The sequence below is a fragment of the Euphorbia lathyris genome, chromosome 10 (genome assembly GCF_963576675.1).
Source record: "Euphorbia lathyris chromosome 10, ddEupLath1.1, whole genome shotgun sequence".
NCBI lineage: Eukaryota > Viridiplantae > Streptophyta > Magnoliopsida > Malpighiales > Euphorbiaceae > Euphorbia > Euphorbia lathyris.
The window spans coordinates 1,450,347-1,470,238 of NC_088919.1; the positions used below are offsets into that span (position 1 = coordinate 1,450,347).

Below are 19,892 nucleotides of genomic sequence, written 5' to 3' on the forward strand. Positions count from 1 at the left end.
ACCATCAGTATCATAATTTTGGTATATGTTGTCTTGTGACCACATTCCATTAAAATGTGGGGATGACAACGGGTAGGGTGCCCGCGAGTATTTCCGATCCTAAACTTTTACCCTTTTATTTTTTAATTATCCGTACACATCCCATTACCCTAACGACTATACTTTTTGCATCCCATACTCGTCCCATTTAATTCTCGGGTACCTGTGGATACCCTTACCTGTTGAGAATCAATACATAAAAAAAATACAAATTTAACAAAGTGTAAATCTAATAAATTATCCATCTAAAAATTGAACATATTGAACTTTAAATAATAAGAATAAAGCAGCTTAATGGTATCACTCAGTGGTCGAAGAACAAAAGGTTGGGGGTTTGAATCTCACATCTTACATCTAAAAAACAATAAGATCTTTTAATATATAAAAAAAATTGTGACGGGTAATGGGTAGCCTGGGGGTGTTCCCATACCCGCCACGGGTAATGGTTTTGATCCCATACTCATTCCATACTGTTAAGGATACGACCAAGTCAAGTTTACTATTAATATTTTTGTAAACTCATTCAATATTGTTTCCTGATCTTCTGCTTATTATTCTCAACTATTCCTGTAATCTCTCCTAGAATAGCTGCTCCCAATTTCAAACTTATTATCTGTTGTAATTGGTTTTCCTGTAAACTCTATTTAAAGAGTCTCATACATCAATACAAAGACCAAGAGTTCGATTATTCATATGGTATCAGAGCAGAGTTATTAAACCTCAATGGGCTATGATACCAAAACAATGAAACAATGATTTTGTTTCAACTCCAAATCTCCAACGAAACAATGATTATGTTTCAACTTACCTTTAACATACTAAAAACATTAGCAATCAGCTGGTTGCCTTATAGAAACCTGTTGCCGAGGATGACCTTGTCACTACCGTGCTCGAAGGCCTTGGGCCTGCCTATCGCCATTTCTCTCGTGCCTTGGAAGCTCTCCATGAGCCAATTGCATTTGATGATCTGATCAGTCTTGCCCTTAGCGAAGAGCGTCAACTTGCCCTAATCCTTCTCACCATCGGTGAATGTTGCTCAACGCAATCAGGGAGGAAGGGGCCGATCTAACCAGAATCGGGGACGTGGTAGTGGTAATTTCTATTCAGACAATTTTAATCGCCAAAATTACCCTACTAATGCTCCTCTTGATGTTAGCATGTTAACATGCCATAATTGCAAGGGTGCCATACATATATCAAAACAGTGTCCATCTCCTAAAACGAGCCACAATTTTTGCTCCAACTTCAAACCTGCTTCCAATATGGCCACCACCTCTAATCCCAGCTCCACTAATGGATGTTAGATTCTAGGGCAACACATATCTCACTGCCGACTTGGAGAACCTCAACATTCATTCAGAATATGACGACCCTGAATCGGTTACTGTAGGTAATGGAAACACTGTTCCCATCTCTCATATTGGTCATTCTAAATTTCCTATATTAAACAAGTCTCTTCAATTTCGTAACATTTTACCTGTTCCAAAAACAGTTAATAATTTATTATCTGTTTCTTCGTTGACACAATCTAACCCTATTTCGATTAAATTTTTTGCTAATCATTTTGTTTTGAAGGATTTGGAGACCAAACAAGAAATTCATCGAGGACCGAATAAGAATGGCCTTTATACTCTCCATTCCAGCGTCATTACCAAATCGGATTCAAGCTTATTATGCTTTTCTTCCTTGTGGCATGCTCGATTAGGGCATGTCAACTTAAATCTTGTTCATAAAGCATTGTCCTTGAATAAAATTCATTTCAGTGATAATAAAATGAATGAAATGTGTGATGCTTATTCTCTCAGTAAATCTCATCGTTTGCCTTTTCCAAAATCAGATTTTATTGCTAATGGACCTTTAGACCTTATTTGTTCTCATGTTTGGGGACCCACACTAATTGAATCTCATGATAAATCGCGCTATTATGTGTTATTTTTTTACCACTATAGCAAATATACATGGATTTATTTCATCAAATATAAATCTGAAGGGGGGGGGGGGGGATTTCAAGCTCTTACTGATTATTTAACTGAAAATGGAATAAATCATAAAGTTTCATGTCTTTATACACCTGAACAAAATGGGTGTGCTGAAAGAAAGCATCGACATATAATTGAAACTGGACTTTCATTACTTCAACATGCTAAAATTCCCAATTCCTTTTGGACTTATGCCTTTGATTGTGCCGTTTATATAATTAATAGGTTGCCAATTGCATCTCTGAATAATGAAATTCCTTTCAAAAAATTATTTGCAATTGATCTTGACTATAATATGCTTCATCCGTTTGGTTGTCTTTGCTTCCCTCGGTTGCATCCTTATAATACTCATAAATTAATTGCTCGTTCTAAAAAAATGTATCTTTCTTGGATATAGCAAAATTCACAAAGGCTTTAAGTGTTTTGATTTGCTTACAGATAAAATGTTCATCTCATGCCATGTTGTGTTTAATGAACATGTGTTCCCATTTCTGCAGTTAAAAGATGAAAGTTGTTCGGTTTCTTTAGTCATTCAGTCAGATAATTCCCCCACCATTACTTTCCCTTCAGTCAAAGAGCTATTTACAGTAATTCCTCCAAATACAAATCCAAATACCACTCGGTCCACCCCTTCCTCAAATCCAAATACCAATTCTATAATTCCATATGTCTCTTCTGGCCAATTTATTAGACAAATTACAACTCCCCAATAGCCCGCCCAGCCTTCACCGTCCTCTATACCCCTTATCATTGATTTTACCCAATATAATACCAACCCAACGCATACACCACCAAATCAGCCCTCACTCACATCTAATACACATACCAACCAAAATACACCCCCTCCACCACCAATAACTACCCAACCAGCCCCATCCAATCCTATTAAAACCCATAAAATGGTCACACGTTCACAAACAGGGAATTTGCATCCCAAAATTCATTAGGACGTGGTAAAAATTGAAACCCCAAGTTTTACAGTAAGGCAATTCGAATACCTGAATGTAGAGTTACTACGGATGCTGAATACAATGCACTCATTGCTAATGGTACATGGGAACTTGTACCCTCGGATAATGTCACAAATCATATTGGCTGTCTTTGGATCTTTAGTGGGAAATTAAATCCGGATGGCACAATGGACCGTTACAAAGCACGATTGGTTGCTAAAGGCTTCTATCAAAGACCCGAATTAGAGTTTGATCAAACCTTTAGTCATGTTATCAAGCCAACAACGATTCGTGTGATGCTTTCTCTTACTCTTCAACATGGATAGACTATCAAATGCGTTCCTTCATGGAACAATTGATGAGGAAATTTTTATGGAGCAGCCTCCAGGTTTTGTTAACCCTAATTTTCCATCTCATGTGTGCAGGTTAAAGGAAAGTCTGTATGGTCTTAAACAGGCTCCTCGAATGAGGCATAGATATTTAACTATAGCTCTTACATAACTTGGTTTTTGGTGTTCCAAAGCTGATAGATCCCTCTGTTTTATTAATGCTCATGGTTATCAATTATTTTGTTTAATATATGTTGACGATATATTAATCACCAGTTCAAGTGATTAATTCGTTAATTGTGAAATTGCAAAGCCGTTTTGCTATAAGGGATCTTGGAAAATTGAAATATTTCCTTGGCATAGAGGCACTTTGGCAGCCCACCTCTCTTCACTTATGCCAACAGAAATATATTACTGATTTACTTCACCGAACGCATATGGACGGAGCCAAGGGCATCTCAACACCGGCCTGATCCTCAACCAAGTTAACTGTTGATTCTAGTGAATTTTTTGATGATCTGGGCCTGTACCAAAGCATAGTGGGCGCATTGCAGTATGTTACCATAACACGGCCAGATGTAAGCTTCGCTGTTAATAAGGTTAGCCAGTTTATGCACACTGGAAAGCCGTAAAGAGGATCATTCGGTATTTACAGTCCACTCCGAGTCATGGGTTATTATTCCGACGAAGACAGTCCACTATTCTCATCGGATTTGTAGAAGCCGATTGGGCCAGTGACTTAAATGACAGAAAATCCACCTCCGGTTACGCCGTATATCTGGGTCCTAATCTTATTTCCTAGCGGTCATGTAAACAACGATGTGTTTCCCATTCCTCAATGGAGATAGAGTACTGAGCACTCGGAACCCTTGCATCTGAAATTTTATGGATCCGGTCTCTTCTTCGTGAAATTGGGTTCGGTCCTTCTCGACTACCGGTCCTTTAGTGTGATAATTTGGGTCCCACTTACCTCAACGCGAATCCAATCTTTCATGACCATTCGAAACATTTGGAGATCGACTTTCACTTCGTCCATGATCAAGTTGCACGAAAGGAAATTCAGGTCTCATATATCTCTACAATCGATCAAACAACGGACATCCTCACAAAACCACTGCCTAAGTCCAAATTTTTTCAGCTTCGTGACAAGTTAAAGGTTAACCCACCTTTAACTTGAGGGGAATGTTAAGGATACGACCAAGTCAAGTTTACTGTTAATATTTTTGTAAACTCAGTCAATATTGTTCCCTGATCTTCTGCTTATTATTCTCAACTATTCCTGTAATCTCTCCTAGATTAACTGCTCCCACTTTCAAACTTATTATCTGTTGTAATTGGTTTTCCTGTAAACTCTATTTAAAGAGTCTCATACATTAATACAAAGACCAATAGTTCAATTATTCATATACCCTTTTATACCCACGGATACAATACCTGTTGCCATCCCTATTGAAATGGATTAGCAATGAACAAGCAACCATTTCTTTCTCCTTAAATAATAAATAAACAAAATTTGTTAGTAAATACAACATTCTCAAGTTTCCAATCCCGTACCTAAAGGAAAGATAAATAACATAACCTTATTTCTAGAATATAGTGATGCGCAAAAAAAAAAAGCAAAATTGAATTGGAAATTGTTAATTTGTAATAAAAAAGATTGAGAAGCAAACTCTGTAAATTGGCAATCTCTAAAGGAAAATAATGCAACCTTTCTCTTCTTTCTAATATTGTGAATTTGATAGTGCCAACACGCTAAAGATTGATGGTAATCAAATATCGTTCTTGTTAATTGTAACGAATGTAGAAACTTATACTTTAGCTAGGAATGCTCTTTCTAATGCTAATCATTTTCATTCATTTTCTATTATGAGTTGTTTGGAGTCCGTTTTGTACATTTTTCTGTTAATCAATGAATTTCCTTTGTTTAAAAAACAGAGAGCAAGGGACTGTATGGAAAACCCGGAGGTTGAAGAAGTAACCCACATTTTTTTTTGAACGTGTTCAAGTAGTTATTATATTATATGAGATTTGACAATTGGTTATATTTATAGAGATTATTCTTTTATTAATGAAATATCATTTAGGGCTAAGCATCATTTCGATTTCTAATTGAATTGTCTGTTAATCAAATCAATGTTTTTGTAATTTCAAGTATTGAACCGTACCAAATAACTAAAATAACCGAATTTAATAGAGAAGAAGATAAGTTAAATAATGTTGATTAAAAGGGGAATTTTGAGTTTTTTCATCTCCGTTTATGAGTCTTGTCATCTGACAAGTTTGGTTTTGTTTTGTCATTTAACAAGTTTGGTTTTATCTTATCATTTTTTACAAGTTTCTTCTTTTCTTTTCAATTCATGCAGCAAAAGTTCTTTTTCCATCTATGACATCATCAAATAATCACTCTAGAGAATGCATTCTAGCTAAGATAAGAGCTTTTCAAGAAAATCTCAGTCATCAGCTAGCCGAGACCATGACTATCAAAGAAGCTTTAATTTGGATTAAGATGCATCGCCCCAGTGAGAAAATTCAAATTCAGTCGGATTGTCCTGTCATAGTCAAGGCAATTCAAATGGGTTTAGAAGGTCATTCGTATTTAGTTAACATTATTTCTGATTGTATTCATTTATTATGAGATTTAGAGCTATGTTTTATCTCCTTTATTAAGCGTTCAACGAATTCGGCTGCCCATGCACTAGCAAAAACAGTCAATTCTGTGTCTGTTCGGGGTGAGTGGGCATGTTCACCACCATTTCTTAGCAATATTCTTTCATCTTATTTAAGTTAACAAAACTTGACATCATTTAAAAAAAATAGAAAAAATAGAATTTGACCAACCGAAAATTTTCAGTTCAGTAACCAACCAAATAACCAAAATATTCATGCTTTTAATTTAAATGTTTAAAATGCTATAAATTATAAAAAAAGCTTCATTAATTTAGAATTGGTAATTTCAAAATCAATTAACCAAATAAGTATATGTATGTTATAGATTACAAATTAATTTAATAATGCTTAAAACCAAAATTTTAAAGGCTAGGACAATTAGTAACTATCTAAATAAATATTAAGAATTGAGCCTTTGAGGTCTTAGAGCATATCTAATAAAGAGTGTCTAAAAGAGTGTCAAAACTTAACACACAATCCCAAAATATAATATTTTATTATCTCTTTCATCCCAAAACTTAACTTCCGACCGCTGAAACCACCATAACCAGGGGTAGATTCGCCCCCCTGTCTCTACAAATTTGAGGTTGTGGTGGTTCCGTCCCCTGTTTCCAAGAAATTTTGATGGATAATGAATTAGCACCCCCAAAATTGGCCAGATCCTATTAGATCCCTCTCTACATGCAAAATTCTATTTTGTTTGGGTTTGTTAGACACTTTCTAAATCCAAAATTCTATTTTTTTTGGTTTGTTAGTCCTCGATTAAATCCAAATTTCTAATTTTTGTTTGAATATCAGCTCTCCCTAAATCTGATTTTTTTTCTATTAGACACAATTTTTTTACAAGTTTTACTTTGGTAATTAAAATTTGGTTCTTGATGACTCAGATTATAACACGTATATATATGAATTTTTTTGGGTGTTACTGTACACCGCTCCCTTTTTACAGCCCCCGTCCCCCTACATACCCATTATGCCCCTTCCATTATTTCCCAAAAAAATTTGAAATCACCCTCCTCTCTCTCTTTCTCTCTCCCGAACAAAGCACATAAGCAAAAATTATGGATCCGAGAACGTCGGCACACGAAAACTCCGAAGACGAGGTAACAATCTAATGTACTTTTAAAATTTTATAATTTGATACAATTTAATTCTATTTTTTGTCAATGGAGGGTCACGAACCCGCCCCGCTTTAGACGAGGGCGGGTCTAGGACTCGCCCTTCACTAAAGGGAGGCGGGTCCTGGACCCGCCTCCCTTTAAATGTTGGCGGGTCCTGGACCCGCCTGCTTATGTGCAGGAGGTCCACGGACCCGTTTAGCGCCAAATCTGAATATAGTTGTCAATTTTTTATATATATTTGCATGTATTTTCAGGAGGCAGCTAGAGTTTGGATTGGAGACGGAATCGATTATAGTCCTTATTTCATAACGAGCACGTTATTTCAAACAAGTATGGAAGCAATTCAATGGGCGAAAAACATTGCAATCAAATATCGTTCTTGTTAATTGTAACGAATGTAGAAACTTATACTTTAGCTAGGAATGCTTGTTGTCCTCTGATGTGACTCTACCAAGTATACTAGATACAAGTAATAAAGTGATAAGTATCGTATCTGTTAAGTCCAAAATATACCATAAATATCATCAATAAATACATCAATATTGCTACAAATTTATACTATTTATAACTGTTTAGAAAGCTTTTACTCTCGAATATGTTTCTTTCATGCAAGGTACATAAATATTTGGTAAAATCCAAATAGGAACAAAAAGAGCTCAAAAACAGAAGAAAACCCTACAAAAGGAGTCAAAGACGACGAAAATTAATAACGCCAAGTCGAGGACACGAACGAGAGCAGAAATTAAGAAAAAGCTCCGTACCGCGACCGCGGCCCCCCTCTTTCACGGTCGCGACACGCGTCCTTCAGCGACTTCTTCCCTTCGTCCGAAGCTCAACTTGATGCTCCCCCATTCACGGTAGTGAATTTGGATTCTCGGTATGACCAGGAACCTTTGCAGCACAATAAACACATGTCCGATTTCAACGAAACACGACTGTTCGGGTGGATAAAGACGTCCTTCCGCAGCGGACACGATCCTTCACAACGGACACGACACTTCAATCAAGAATCTTCAACATCTATAAATAAAGAGTTGATGGAGAGTTGAAGATATGTATGTGATATGTGTAGAAGAAAGAATTAGTGTAGAATTTATGCAGAAATTCCGAATCAAGTGATTCAGAAGATATTTTTTGATTCTGTTCATAGCAATATGATGTACACACATTGTTTACAAATTAATAAAAAATTCAGTAACGTTTAGACATTGTTCCAGTTTAGTTTTCATTTTGGTAGAGGCCGACCGTATCCCTATTACGAAGTTACAGCGAGAAGATTGAGTAGAGGATTCGCCCCTGAGCCTGACAAACTCTAACGAAACACAAGGAAAGGATTGATCAACCCGTTCACTTGCACGCCGTCGAAGAATTCAATGCTCCATGTTCTCTGTAAACTTGTATCAATTTATATTTCATCTAATAAAGTTCATTCTATTCGATAGATCGTTATGCAGCACTTATGGTAACCAATCCACTAAAGTGACTGCTGGTGTTTTCATTAAAACGTAGTTTAATTCAAAATCTTTACAAGGAAACTTTGTTGAACACTTAGGCAAATTATTATCTCGAAAGAGTTTTAATTTGATTAAGGGCAACTATCCCGAAAGGGTTTTGTCGCGTTCAAAGCCAATTAATTAGAGGTTCCGTCATTTATTTCATCTTTATAATTCATACAAAGTTTAAAGTTGTTTCTTTGCTTAATGCAAACGAATACATTAGTTTACTTTTCTAAAAAGTACTAAACGTTCCTGTTTTGCAAATTCATTCTTTAATCAGGATATTTTTCTAACTTTCTTTAATATTCTAATCTAATTCTCATTCTAGCAATTTCATAACCAAAATCCAATTCAACGATTTCCATATTATAAACCTTTAAAAGTAAAATTCAACCGAGTATAAATAAGTTTTGTTAAAAAACGTTCCCTGTGGGATCGATATCTTTTATTACTACAAGCGTATACCGTGCATTTGCGGATATCGCTCAACAAGTTTTTGGCGCCGTTGCCGGGGAACGCCAAAATTTTTGACAAAATTTTAAATTTTTCGTGTTTTATTATGAATCTAGGTTTATTCATATTTATTCAAACTTTTATATTTTATTTATTTTCAATTACTAATATATTTGCTTTTCAAAAATTCTGTTTTGTAGGTAGTTTCGGTTCGTGAAAAATTTCAAGTTCATACGCAGTTCTTGAAGTTTGGGCACGTCACCAGACCCTTTTGATCCAGAAATTGAAAAGACCCTTAAAAAGAACAAGAGAGAAAAGAAAAAGAAAAAGAAAACCCCAATAAAAACTAGAATTACCGAGCCAGAAGTTATGGCCACACTTATGGATTACGCTAGGCCAGGAGTGGCCGGTGTAACAAACAGTATAGTTAGACCCCAAATCAATACAAATCAATTTGAAATTAAGCCAGCGTTGCTTAATATGTTGCAAAATAATGTAACGTTTTACGGGTTACCTAACGAAAATCCTAATACCCATTTGACAAATTTCTTAGAAATTTGTGACACTTTTAAAATTACTGATGTAACTGCAGAAGCAATCAAACTTCGTCTTTTTCCTTTTACTTTGAAGGATCGAGCCAAAGAGTGGTTAACTTCTATGCCAGCCGCATCAATTGAGACTTGGGAGCAGTTAGCCCAAGCATTTTTATCAAAAAAATTTCCTTTAGCAAAAACGGCAAGAGTCATTAAAGAATTAACGTCTTTTTCTCAAAATGATAGTGAAATTCTTTATGAGGCTTGGGAACGTTTTAAAGAACTTCAACGTTTATGCCCGCACCACCAATTGCCCGCTGAACTTTTAATGCAAACATTTTATAATGGATTAAATCCTACAACTAGAGGTTCATTGGACGTTATGTCTGGAGGGTTATTCATGAAGAAAACATCTGCCCAAGCAAGAGAACTTTTAGAGGAAATGGCAATTAACAGTTGTATGTGGCCCGCGGAACGTGGACACCTACCATCAGCGAAACCATCATCCTCAACAACATCATCAGTTAAAGGTATAGTGAATCTTGATCCAGTAGCGATGTTGCAAGCCCAATTTTCTGCCTTGTCGCACAAAATTGATAGGTTTATGGCACCGTGTGATCCTAATGGTCAACCAATCCAAACGGATGTGGATTGCGAAGGTATGAGTGAAATTGAACAGGTAAACTTTGTCCAAGGGCAAAACCAAACTAATAATCCTTATATAATCCTGGGTGGAGAAATCATCCTAACTTTAACTGGAGAGATAATAACAACAATAATGTTAATGCTAATCAAAATCGTACTACTAATTATCAAAATCAATCAAGAGATTCGATTAGCACTTTATCTTCTAAAATCGACAAATTCATTGATGCGATGAGCGGAAAAATAAGTAATCACGACGATGGTTTTAAACGGATCGAGAATAAATTCGATCGGCTTATTAAAAACCAATCATCTAGCATCCATAATTTGGAGATTCAAATTGGACAACTCGCTAAATCAATTCCATCCCGCAAAGAGGGAAGTCTTCCAAGCCATACGGAAGAAAATCCGAAAGAGCATGTTAAGGCTATCACTCTTCGTTCGGGGAAAAATTACTTAGGCCTGGAAATGCCCGGAAATTCGACTTTACCTGGAACTGATTTACCGAAGCCCAAAGAAGATACATTAAAACAAAAAGATGCACCAATTGACTCTAGTACAAAAACTTTTGTACCCAAACCACCTTTTCCACACAAAGTCCGCAACAAGGACTATGATAAACAACTTTTAACATTTTTAGACAAACTTAAAAATCTGCATATTAATTTAACGTTTATGGATGCAATTACACAAATTCCCAATTACGGTAAATTCCTCAAAGATTTAATTTCAAAGAAAATCAGTTGGGAAGGAATTTCATCCATTTCGCTAACCGAGGATTGTAGTTCAATTGTGTCAAGTAATTTGCCTACTAAACTCAAAGATCCCGGATGTTTCACCATTCCGTGTAAATTGGGCGATATAGAATTTCCCAGTTGTCTCTGTGATTTAGGAGCAAGCATTAACTTGATGCCACTATCTATTTTTAATAAATTAGGCTTAGAATAAGACATCAAACGTACCAATATGGTTTTGCAATTAGCAGATCAAACCATTAAAAGACCATACGGTATAATTGAGGATGTTTTAGTTAAAGTTGACAAATTTATTTTTCCTACCGATTTCGTTATTTTAGATTTTGCTTATGATGTAAATTGTCCGCTAATCTTTGGTAGACCGTTCATGAACACGGGACGTGCTCTAGTTGATGTGTCGGAAGGGAAAGTAGTTTTACGGATAGGAGACGATAAAATTGAGTTTGATATGAACCAAGCGATGAAATATCCTATGGAAGATTTCGCTTGTATGAAACTCGATTTAATTGAAGAATGTGTAAATGACATTGTTCAGAAAGAAGAAATAATAGAACCTATAATGAGTGAGGAACCAGAAGATAAGGACCCAGAACCTTTGATTCGAGAAGATGGACCAGTTCCACCTTCGATTGTAGTTCCACCTGAATTAGAACTTAAGGAATTACCAAGTCATTTAAAGTACGCTTTCTTAGGCGAAGGCGACTCTCTACCTATAATTATCTCTAACAAATTAACACAAGTTCAAGAAGAAAAATTGAAACAAGTTGTTAGAAATAGGATAGGAAGCATGGGTTGGCAAATTTTTGACCTAAAAGGTATTAATCCAAGTATTGTAATGCATAGGATTCACTTAGAAGAAGATAAGCCACCTAAAGCGGATAGGCAAAGACGCCTAAATCCGAACATGAAGGAAGTGGTAAAAAATGAGATTACTAAACTTCTTGACAATGGAATCATCTATCCTATTTTGGATAGTGAATGGGTTAGTCCAACCCATTGTGTACCTAAAAAGGGAGGCATAACAGTTGTAAGGAATGAAGAAGGTGAATTAATACCCACACGAACCACCACTGGTTGGAGGGTTTGTATAGATTATAGAAATCTAAATAAAGCAACTAGGAAAGATCATTTTCCTCTTCCTTTCATTGATCAAATGATCGAAAGGATAGCTGGTCATGCTTTCTACTGCTTTCTAGATGGTTACTCCGGATTCTTTCAAATATACATTTACCCGGATGACCAAGATAAAACAACCTTCACGTGTCCTTACGGAATATTTGCATATAGAAGAATGCCCTTTGGTTTATGTAACGCACCTGCAACATTCCAACGTTGTATGACTGCAATTTTTAATGATTTCATTGAAGATATCATGGAAGTTTTTATGGACGATTTTTCAGTTTATGGAGATTCTTTTGATTCGTGCCTAGAAAACTTGGATAAAGTTTTGTCTGGGTGTGAAGAAACAAATTTGGTATTAAACTGGGAAAAATGTCACTTCATGGTTGACGAATGAATTGTTTTAGGTCACAAAATATCTAAAAAGGGATTAGAAGTAGATAGAGCAAAAACCTCAGTAATAGAGAAATTACCCCCTCCAACTACTGTTAAGGGAGTAAGATCATTCTTAGGACATGCTGGTTTTTACAGAAGATTTATTAAGAATTTCTCTGTAATTTCCAAACCACTTACTAATTTACTCATGAAAGATTCAACCTTTGATTTTAATGAAGAATGCGTTCAAGCTTTCGAAACATTGAAAACTGCTTTAGTCAGTGCGCCTATTATTGCTAAACCCGATTGGAATTTACCATTTGAAATTATGTGTGACGCAAGTGATTTAGCTATCGGATGTGTTTTAGGTCAAAGGAAGGATAAGAAACTTCATGTCATTTATTATGCAAGTCACACACTGTCTGGTGCACAATTAAATTATACCACAACAAAAAAAGAAATGTTAGTAGTAGTTTTTGCATGTGATAAGTTTAGGTCATATTTGTTAGGTTCGAAAGTTATTATTTATACCGATCATGCAGCATTAAGATATTTATTTGCTAAAAAAAGATGCAAAACCACGTCTAATTAGATGGGTTTTATTATTGCAAGAATTTGATATAGAAATCAAAGACAAAAAGGGAGTAGAAAACCTTGTCGCCGATCATCTATCGAGACTTGAAGATGAGAACGGTCCCATAGGTGAAACTGACGGTATACGAGATGATTTCCCTGATGAACATCTCTATCAAATAAAAAGTGCCATGTCACCTTGGTATGCAGATATTGCTAATTATCTTGCAGCCAATATTGTCCCGGAAGGATTAGATTTCCAACAAAAGAAGAAATTCTTCTTCGATATTAAACAATATTTTTGGGAAGATCCTTTTCTGTTCAAGACTTATGGTGATGGGATAATTAGGAGATGCGTTGGTGAAAACGAGTACGAATCCATAATGTCGGAATGCCATTCTAGCTCTTATGGAGGACATAATGGAGTTAACAAAACAGCTGCTAGAATATTTGAAAGCGGTTTTTTTTTTCCTACGATGTTTAAGGACATTCGTTCGTTTATCACTCGTTGTGATAAGTGCCAAAGAACAGGAAATCTAGGAAGGAAAGATGAGATGCCCCTCACAACCATATTAGAAGTTGAAATCTTCGATATGTGGGGAATAGATTTCATGGGACCCTTTCCCCCTTCTAATGGTAAAACTTACATATTAGTTGCCGTTGATTATGTTTCAAAGTGGGTTGAAGCAATTGCAACCCCGACGAATGATTCTAAAGTTGTCATTAATTTTCTTGACGATATATTTTGTAGATTTGGTTGTCCAAGAATTATCGTTAGTGATGGAGGTACTCATTTTATAAACAAGAGTTTTGAAACTCTTATGAAAAAATATGGAGTACGCCACCGTGTATCAACGCCATACCATCCTCAATCAAATGGTCAGGCGGAGATATCAAATAGAGAACTCAAATGGATTCTCGAAAAAACAGTTTCATCCACAAGAAAAGATTGGTCTTCTAAACTCAATAATGCGTTATGGGCGTACCGTACTGCATTTAAAACGCCAATAGGAATGACTCCGTACCGTTTGGTGTATGGTAAGGCATGTCATTTGCCAGTCGAATTAGAACATAAAGCTTATTGGGCTATTAGAGAACTTAATTTCGATTTACATCAAGCAGGTAAGAAACGTTTGCTCAATTTGAATGAGTTAGATGTGTTACGTCATCTATCTTATGAAAATGCAAAGATTTATAAAGAAAAAGTGAAGAAATGGCACGATGCCAAAATTAAAGTCAAACACTTTAATGTTGGGGATAAAGTGCTATTATTTCATTCACGACTTCGGTTATTTCCAGGAAAACTTAAGTCCAGATGGTTAGGACCATATTTAGTCGTCAAAACTTTCGATTATGGTTCTTTGGAACTGGAAGGTCCTAACGGAGTTCGATTCAAAGTTAATGGTAATCAATGTAAAATCTATTACGAAAATATTTCACAAATTGAAATTCCGTTCGTAACTAGATTATCTGACGTATAAATTACTCAGTTTTTGTTACACAGTTTATTTTGTTTTATTATTTTTATGTTTTTATTTATTTTTATTTTTATTTTATTTTATTTCAAAATGCCATTTTTATGATTAGATTACTTTATGTTATGATTTAAATACATAAAATATTTACATTTCATGATTTTAGAATTAATTTTTAGGTAATTAGGCTGAAATTGTAGTTTTAAGCAATTCTCTGCCGAGAATGCCTTTTTCAGACTTGTCTATTTTGACTCAGGTTTCTCTGTTCATACCGAGAATTTTAAATTCTCTGCCGTGAATCAGGAGATGAGCTTTGATACCTGATTTTCGCAAGAAAATCAGCGTGTCGCGGTCGCGGCTTTGCCATTCGCGGTCGCGACACGCGTATTTCCTGCGCTACCAGGTCTGAAATGGTACAATCCTTTCAACGAACCTCTTGACGAATGAAACATTAAGTTTCTTCACTCCCGAAAGGTGCAATTTATGCCTTTTCATAGTTCAAACAACACCCCTTTTCATCCTAAACTCTTATAAATTAATCATTGAGGATGCAGGTTTTATTTACATTTCATTTTCATCTTTGTCAGAACTCTGATTTTTCTTCACAAACACTATTCTTCGCTAAAAGTACCATACACTTTGCACCATGCCTACCAAAAACAACCCAAAAAGGCGCCATGCTGCCTCAATCAACAAATGCCCTGACCTATCCAAGCGATATGGGGCGCCTTTTCCTATCTTCAACCATGATGAAGGTAGGCGTTATTGGAATCTCCGTTACACATTCTTCACCGGAATGTTGTATATGGATGAATTTCTTAACAACCAACTTGGAATCAGTGATGACATGCATCGCTACATGGAACGCCTAGGGTGGACCAAATTTGCCAAAATGCGTTTTCCAATCATTGGTGATTGGATTGTAGAATTTTTCCGTACCGTTCGTTTCACTAATAAACGACGAGTACGTCTCAGTTTTCGTCGAGAAGGCGAAATCTTCACTTTCGGCTATCCAGAGTTGCATGCTTGGTTTGGTTTTCCCCCAAGGGATACAATCAAACGTCATCCTGGACGAGACATGACATCCTCGGACATTTGGAGAATGCTCACAGGATTCTGGCGATTCAATTCAAAACTCGCCTATAATCACTCTTTTCGCTCCAACTCCATGCTGTATCTACACAAATTTCTGTGCCACAGTTTGTTCGGGCGCATATTCAGTAGTGTGGTCCGTGACATAGATTTATATGTTCTTGGAGATATATTCCAGGGCAATGCAGTGGATTCTTCCAAAATTCTGATGGAAGGTCTTGTCGCCGCTTCTCGATCCAAAGATAAGAAGATTGGGTTCGACAATATAATCTGTGGGATAATTCTCGGTACAAAGGGTACAATTGATGTTCCCTGGAGTGATGATGAATTCTTCCCAACAATTGACTATGAATTTCTCGAGCACGAAGGACTTGTTAAACGTGTCTTTCGGGCAGGGCCTACATTTTTGTCTGCACCGGAACGTGAAACTTTCGTGCAGTTTCAAATAGATCGTATTAAGGCCAGAGATATCCCAATAGATAGGGATGATTATGTAGAATAGTTTACGTTTTTCATTGTTGTTTTTGTATATATATTTTGTTTTTTTTTTTTTTTTTGACTATTGGTTTGATTTTCATTCTTTGTCCATATGTTTATATAATAAAAATCTTATTTAGTTCAATTCTTCATTTTATTAACCTTATTGATTTGATCCAATATCTATACTTAACATATTTTATATGGGTCATCTCTATATATTCTTACTCAAAATTAAGATTACACAACATTCACATGAACTAATACGTTTGTTTTTATTATGATTCCACACGTTTATCCAGATTTAATTTTATTTATAACTCAAATTATTTTCAATGAATTAAGTTATGATTTAATCAAATTAATTCATGTATTAAATATGTATTAATATATAATGCATTTAATATGGTTCTCTTAACTTATATGCATAAATAAGCCATTTAAGTTTCATTAATTCCTTATAAACCACTTTATTACTCTTTATTAAGGTTAACCCTTTGGTTTTCCTTGGCATTAATGACATTTATTTAAGTTTTTCAGTGCAGGAACATTTCATTTTAAGTTCAGGAACCATTCCACAACAAATAAATACACTAAACATGACAAAAGGCACCTAAATAGGCTTATTTACCCATTCTCTACCGAGAATTTATTAATTCTCGGTATGAGCAGAGTTTTTGGCAAAAATTTCAGGGCGGAATCGCCTGAAATTCGCGTGCCGCGGTCGCGGCTTTGCCATTCGCGGTCGCGACACGCGCTAACCTTGCCACTATCCATTCCGATTTTGCTACCTATTTTTGCCTATTCCTATTCCTATTCCACCTATTCACCTACCTATACACCCCTATATAAACCTACCTCTTACACAAACCTCACATCACCTCTATTTTTACCCAATCCCTTACTCTACCTCTTCCCCAAAAATCTATTTTTCTCTCTTCCCAATTTATTCACTCCAATTTCTATCATATTTCCTATTTTCAATCACTTCCATTTCACAAACCCCAAACTCATCTTCAAGCTTTGGTCTTTCTTTTTACTTCTTCTTCTTCTTTTTTTTCTCAAACCCTAAGCCCCTAAACACCATTACCATGGTTAGAACAAAGCGTGTTGGTAACAAACCCGCTGTTACGGAAGCTAATCGCCTCCGGATTCAATGCGGCGCTTATTTTGATATCAATTCGGAGGAAGAAGCCGCTCGTTTCAAACATTTTTCCCAAGCCGACCGCCAATTTGTGGATATGCACTTCTTAGACTTCCATTCGGTAAGAGCATTAAATTTCTCTACTCGAATTGATGCCTTTATTGAAGCATTGGGTTGGCAAGAGTTCGTTAATATGCGTTTCCCGCGTATTAATGAGTATGTTGTGGAGTTTTTAGTCACTTTGTCCATGAATAAGAAGAAAACTTCAATTTCTTTTAGGAGTAATTGTATACCTTATACCATTGATTATGAAGCAATGGGAAATATGTTTGGTTACCCTACTTCTGATTTTAATGATAAGCCTAAGGAGTTTGATAATGATGCTGTTTGGCAAACTCTCTCGGATCAAGATTATTTTAATTCCAAAAACACGTCAAGCAAGCTCATTAAGGACAATTGTGTGTTCTATTTTCACAAATATTTGAGTTTTTCATTATTTGGGCGTGTTGAGAGTTCCAAGGTTCGGGTTCGGGATTTGTTTGTTCTCGATAGTTTTCTTAAAGGCTTGAGGATTGATAGCATTGGTATGATGTTTGATAATTTGTTCCGTGCTTCGAGGGCTACTACCATTCAGATCCCTCTTTGCAATTTTATCACCGCTATTGTGTTAGGAGCACGGGGTGAATTGGCCGATTATGATATGTCCACCTACCGTGGGTTTGTTCCTCTTTTGGACATTTCGGCTCTTGAGCGGGCTCACTTATTGCTTCTGCAAGGTCCCCCCGTCTTTATTTCGTATGCCTCCCGTATAGCCCACCTTCGTGGCACTATGGGTGGTGGCGCTTCAAGTTCCCAATTTGCAGGTACCGAAGGCGGCGGCGATGCGGAAGGAGAGGAGGATGAACCACCGGCTCAAGCACAACCCCAAACACCTCAGGCGAAGGACGATCCGGTAGATTTGAGGAGGATTATGGATCAAATCAACTCCAACAATCGCTCAATGAATTTACGCATTGATGATTTGGTTGAAAACAACATGGTGATGAATGACAACCTCAACCTTTTGAGGCGTGAACATCGTTCGACTCGGCATCGGATGCTTTCCTTTTTCCGACGCCGCAATGTGGAGACGTCACCAACACCTCCGGATTCACCACCTCATGCTTAGGTTGTTTTCTTTTTATTTTTATTTTATCTTGTTATAATTTGGTACAATTTTAATTTTCTTATGTTTGGTACAATTTTTTTTTTTACTTTTATGGTTGAATGCTTCATTTGCTCATCTTTTCTCTTTAATTCGTGTGCTTTAATTCGTGCTTATTTTTCTTGTTATCTCATCTTTGCACCTATGAGGACATGGTCCAATTTAAGTGTGGGAGGAGATGTACATCATTTTTATTTTTCTAGCACAAATAACCAAATGCAACGAATCCATTTATGCAAATGCAAACATTTATATCTATTGCAAAACATTTTTCACAAATAACTTAAACATTTTTTCATATATTTTTAGAAAATTAAGCATAAGTAAAAATGCTATTTGTTTAGGTTATCATTATCGTTAGAAATAATATTTCTATACGGGTAATATTTTTCAAATTTTTTCACAAATCTCCGATACGATTTTAAGTAAAATTGTCTCGAGTGAATGTATTTAAGTTAAATAAATTCTTTATTTTCAATCTCTATTTCATATCATGCAATTCATGATAAATAAATCTTATTTTAAATTTTCAATTAGGTTTATAGGCATTAAATTGAACTAACAATTTTAGCTCGGTTTGATTTCGTCTTACATTAACACCAATTGAAGTTTTTAAGAAAACTTTAGCCATAATACATGTTGAATTTTAAATCAATATAGGATGAATGTGCTATCTTTCTTTTTCCCAAATACAATTTTATAATTCATGTTAATTAATCAATTAGTTGAATTCTTAACTTTTGGCCACGATTGAGACCAACCTTATCACAATCGAGGTATGAAAGGGAAGAAAATTAAGTACCGTTTACTTTTGGCCACAGTTGCGACCACCCTTATCACAATCGAGGTATGGAAGGAACGTTAAAAGCAAAAAATTAAGCGTGTATAAGTTTAAAGTAACGATTGCGTCCACCCATGGCATGGTCGGTACCTCTTAAGCAAACACAAAGCAATAAAATACGTATAAGGTTACGGTTGAAACCACCCTTATTTCGGGTGTAACCAAGCAAATAAATTACAATCAAGTACTTATTCATTTTAATATATCTTATATATTAGTTTAGGTTTGGGAAAGAAAATTTTGTGCTTTGAAATGCCTTGAGATGAAAAACTCAATAACATGCGTGCTTATATCGTCCCGAATGCTTCAATTCAAAATTGAAAATACAAGACAAATGATATATCGTATTTATACTAAGTTAGTTTGATATTTTGGCGTATAAATTTTCCATGCGAAGTTAGTCTTTTCGGCTTAACTAATTTAAAAGGTAATACAGAGATATATGTTTTATTTTCATAAAGAGATTAGTTAGAGAATAAGTTCAGTGAAATTTTGCTCGGGACTAGCAAAAGATTAAGTGTGGAGATTTGTTAAGCCCAAAATATACCATAAATATCATCAATAAATACATCAATATTGCTACAAATTTATACTATTTATAACTGTTTAGAAAGCTTTTACTCTC

The 19,892-nt window shown here is 35.7% G+C and overlaps 1 non-coding gene across 1 annotated transcript; it reads right to left on the reverse strand.

The window, feature by feature from the left end:
- Positions 1-9,772: 9,772 nt before the first annotated feature.
- LOC136210102 (small nucleolar RNA R71) lies at positions 9,773-9,879 on the reverse strand. The gene has a single exon (XR_010677809.1). It is a non-coding gene; the product is annotated as a small nucleolar RNA R71 (small nucleolar RNA).
- Between the last annotated feature and the right edge of the window lie 10,013 nt (positions 9,880-19,892).